Below are 5000 nucleotides of genomic sequence, written 5' to 3' on the forward strand. Positions count from 1 at the left end.
TGTGTGTGTGTGTGTGTGTGTGTGTGTGTGTGTGTGTGTGTGTGTGTGTGTGTGTGTGTGTGTGTGTGTGTGTGTGTGTGTGTGTGTTTGTGTGTGTGTGTGAAAAACAATGGCTTATGGCCCCAGCTGTGGCGCAACTGGCTGGGGCACCTGCACCATACGCCGGCCACCCGGGTTCGATTCCCGCCCCGTGGTCCTTTCCAGATCCCACCCCTGCTCTCTCTCCCATTCGCTTCCTGTCACTCTCCATTGTCCTATCATTAAAGGCATAATAAGCCCAAAAATATATACTTTAAAAAAAACAAAAAAAACAATGGCGTATGTGCATAGTTAGAAAAACAATGTTGACACTAAATAAAAACAAATGAATAGCTACCAAACAGTACTGACACTGTGGCAGCACTGACAGAAACTATGGTTACAGACTACAGTCACTACACTATGGCAGCACTGACAGAAACTATGGTTACAGACTACAGTCACTACACTATGGCAGCACTGACAGAAACTATGGCTACTGACTAGTCACTACACTATGGCAGCACTGACAGAAACTATGGCTAGAGACGACAGTCACTACACTATGACAGCACTGACAGAAACTATGGCTACAGACGACAGTCACTACAGCATCTTTGCAGAAACCAGCTGCATGCTTCCCATGCTGTCTTAACACTGATGGGCTTTATGGGACTGTGGGTGTATGTTTGTGCATGTGTGTGTGTGTGTGTGTGTGTGTGTGTGCGTGTGTGTGTGTGTGTGTGTGTGTTTGTGTGTGTGTTTGTGTTTGTGATGGCTATAGGGATTAGGTGGGTTTGGAACATTTTAAGCGCATTAAGGATTTCCAAAAAAAAAAAAATCAGAAGAAAAAAAAAGGTCAGGATGTTTAGCAACACACAGATAAACCTCTTAAGCCAAACCCAACGGAGGAAGAGGAGCTCTGCAGAGACTCTCTCTCTCTCTCTCTCTGTGTGTGTGTGTATGTGTGTGTATAGTATGTGTGTGTATGTGTGTGTATGTGACAGAGAGAGAGAGAGAGAGAGAGAGAGAGAGAGAGAGTCTCTGTGTGTCTGTATGTTTGCATGTGTGTGGGTGTGGAAGTGTCTGTGTGTCTGTGTGTGTGTGTGTGTGTGTGTTGACATGAGTTTGTGAGTGGGTCAAAATTGTCTCCAGACTAGGCTTGTGCAAATTTCAAAATTGAATTAAGAATGACTTCTTGAAGAATTCTTGAATCTGAATTGTATATGAATTGAGGTATCTAGCACACACACACACCCACACCCACACCCACCCACACACACACACACACACACACACACACACAGACGTCAGTTCCGGTTGATAGAAGTACAGGATGAGCTTGGCAGAGCTCTCACAGTCTGCCTGGTAGAAGCAGTACAGCACAAGCAGACTAAACTCCAATGCAAACACAGAACTCAGAATGGAGACTGCAGTGTGCGTGTGAGTGGATTTCTCCTGCTGGTCTTCATCACTGGCGCCCACCTCAGTCCAGATCCTGAACTCGTGTTTGAGGTTAAAAGGAGGCTAAATGTCAGGCCTGCTACTACTCCCGGGCGGCATACTCCGTGCTGTACTGGGTTTCTGCAGATGGAGATATGGATGTGCTGCTGGTCAACTGCCAAGGGCGCGAGAAGAGGGGTGCTGAGGGTACTGCAGCACCCCCTGCCGGCAGGAGATAGATTTTTAAAAAAAATATTATATATATTTTTAAATAATTACTAATCCGCTGTCCGAATCGTGGAATCGTCGGACATCCATTATTTTTGTTATTCAGCACCCTTGGTCAAAAATAGGTTCCCGCGCGCCCGTCAACTGCTCACAGTCAGAGGGGCCACAGCCAGAGGGATGCAACGTGGAATGCGGTGCACCGGGTCCACTAGTGGTGGTTATTCCGCTAATTTTGTAATGAACAACCTCACTACGTCCCCTACAGGGCTGAAGGAAACATCACAGAACACATAGGGTTCCGTCTCACCGTGTGTGGACCAAAAGAGGACGATGTCAAAAAGAGTTATGTGCAGGCAACGTTTGGTGAGGATGCTACGCTGTGTGACTCCACCCTGGTGAACAGGACCAGCCTGCGGCTGCACCGATCTCCTGGTCCTGGACTCCAGCTCCTCGCTGGAGCCACTTCACTTTTTCAGCGAGTGCAGCATATCCACCTCAAGTCATGTACAGATGAAAGATAACAAAGAAACTTTTTAAAGAAAGTTAATCCTTGAGTGTTGAAGGCACCACTGTTTTTGTTGACTAATACACTTTGCACTCTTGACCTTAACCCTTGTAACGCCCTTCCTGACAGTCACATGACTGTCTCCATGGAGACAAACCAGTCCTGGACACCAGCTCCTCACTGGAGCCACTTCAGGATGATGAGTATAGGGGCAGACTAGAGGTTCACCTCAACAACTCTCTGGTCACACTTTCTGGGGTCATATACTCTGAGAGGTACACAATATGGAGAGGAGCTCAATGCCAAAGTTATAACAAGATCCAACTTTGGGTACATAGAAGGCTTGTGTTTACTTATGAAGAAGAGAATGTGACTCTTCCTTGTATTTCATAAGGAGAGCCCTACAGACATAAGCAGTGGAAAAGAGTAGGGCGGTGGTAGTGTAGCGGTTAAGGAACTGGGCTAGCGTGCAGTAGCCTGAAAGTTGTCGGTTCAATTCCCGGCTTCCACCGTTGTGCCCTTGAGGGGACACCGTTGTGCCCACCGTTGCTCCGGGGACAATGTAATCCCTTGTAATATAGTTGGCATATCATGTAAGTCGCTTTGGCTAAAAAAAAAAAATGTGTCAGCCAAATGTAATGTAAGAGTCAAAGGGACTAGCCTGGCTCACTATTAATCAGACCCACCAACAGGAAGTGATGTACATGCTCAACGGCAGCCAGACTGGGGACTACTCCCTCATCATTCTCTGTGTCACTACAGCACTCTGGGGGGTATGAATGTGTGGGGGGGTTCCCCAATAAAGGGAATTAATCTGTATGTTTGCAAACAAGTCTCCCCCTTGGATGTGATGTTTTCTCACGGTGAAAGAGTGATTCTGGAACACAGTGCTGATTTAAATGGCTCTTGGTCTTTTGAAGGGGTCTAGTGGTACCGTCAGAAAGTTCTACAAGCACCGGTTCTGATTCTAGACTTTAATCTACAGTACAATAAATCTGTGTTCATGCCTGAGGATCTGAGGGGCAGAGTGACAGTGTCCAGTTTACACCCTAATCACTCTCTGACCATATCCAACCTCACAGCAGAGGACAGTGGAGTGTACAAGTGGAGAGTCTATGGAGGGGACACAAAGAAGTACAATGTCAGGGTTTGTTATGAGGGACAGATCCACCTTGTGTACAGGGATCCGTTTGGGGTGCACTCTCCTTTCTACAGAGCGTACGCTCCACTGATGGGCTGTGTGCTGCTGGGGCTGGTCACTGCTGTGATCTGGTTCAAGCTGAGGAGCAGAAGAGGAGAGCAGACCTCTGGACGTCAGAGCAGAGAGGGTCAGCAGAGTGGAGATGAAGACGTCTATGATGACGTGGAGATGGCTGAACTCAACACCTGAACTCAACACGCTTCTCTCTCCTGTGTCTGCGGTATTGTAAGACCATTAGTGTATGCTGTATTATCATATATTGAATGTGGACATTTTAGAATGATATTACACATGACAAACCTCTGGACGTCAGGACACAGAGGGTCAGCAGAAGAATGGAGATGACAGAACGGAACACAGCAATGGAACTCAACATGCTTCTCTCTCCTGTGTCTGTTGAACACAGCATCTGAACACAGCATCTGAACTCAACACGCTTCTCTCTCCTGTGTCTGTTGAACACAGCCTCTGAACTGAACATGCTTCTTGCTCCTGTGTCTGTTGAACACAGCATCTGAACTGAACATGCTTCTTGCTCCTGTGTCTGAACACAGCATCGGAACTGAACATGCTTCTTGCTCCTGTGTCTGTTGAACACAGCATCGGAACTCAACACGCTTCTCTCTCCTGTGTCTGTTGAACACAGCATCTGAACTCAACACACTTCTCTTCATTTCTTTCTGGGTTAGCTTCAGAACTTCCACTTATGCCACTTTTAAATTAGGCTGTTGATATGAAATATTCCAACTCAGCTGTCATGCTTATAGGCAATATTAATGATGTAGCTGGTATTATAATATGCCAACTAAGCTGTCATGTACTCTCAGGTATTGTGTAAGTACTATGCTTTTTTCTTTAAAAAAAAATTTGGTTGAAATTGTGAATTTTGAAGCAGATAATAATAAAAATGTTTTAAAAGGTAAAACAGTGTGAGTGTGTCTGTGTGTGTGAGAGAGTTTGTGTGTGAGTGTGAGTGAGTGTGTGTGTGTGTGTGTGTGTGTGTGTGTGTGTGTGTGTGTGTGTGTGTGTGTACACAGAGCTGATGCTGGGGGGGGGGGGTAAAATCTGTGACCATCTTTTACTGTCTATGGTGTGACCACCACATAGGCTAGTACGTTTCTATTGTGTTGCTATTTCACGTAGATATGGTCTTCTTTCGTTAGTTATTCTACATGCAGGGGAAGAAAACTCACATATGTGTAGCCTGTCTTTGTCCTGCCCTCTAGGCTGTTTGAACCAGAACAACCCAAGTTTATTGCAGCACAGAATGACAGATCAGCTCAAGAGTTCACTAAAAGTTAGCATTATCAGCATCAGCACCACAGCGCAAATTAAGTTCAATAGACTACTCATGCACGCAATGCAAATGAACAGGTTTGTTCTTATCACAACAAAGTCAATCACAGAGATAAAATTTGTTAGAAGGGCGAAGTTACCAGCAGTAAGCAGCAAGAGCCTTACCAGCAGTAAGAACCTTAGCTGGTAAGGAAGGCCTAATGTTAGAACCTTAGCTGGTAAGGAAGGCCTAATGATAGAACACAGCTGGTAAGGAAGGCCTAATGTTAGAACCTTAGCTGGTAAAGAAGGCCTAATGTTAGAACCTTA

General features: G+C 45.7%; 1 protein-coding gene across 3 annotated transcripts in view; it reads left to right on the forward strand.

Moving 5' to 3' along the window:
* The window catches only part of LOC143111240 (nuclear factor 1 X-type-like), a 119204-nt gene that overhangs the window by 97556 nt on the left and 16648 nt on the right, over window positions 1–5000 (forward strand). The gene's annotated exons all lie outside the window — the stretch shown is intronic.

The sequence above is a fragment of the Alosa pseudoharengus genome, unplaced genomic scaffold, assembly GCF_046254945.1.
Source record: "Alosa pseudoharengus isolate Yale_2024_CS ecotype anadromous, Long Island Sound unplaced genomic scaffold, YU_APseudo_1.1 YU_APseudo_1.1_scf_76, whole genome shotgun sequence".
Taxonomy (NCBI): Eukaryota; Metazoa; Chordata; class Actinopteri; order Clupeiformes; family Clupeidae; genus Alosa; species Alosa pseudoharengus.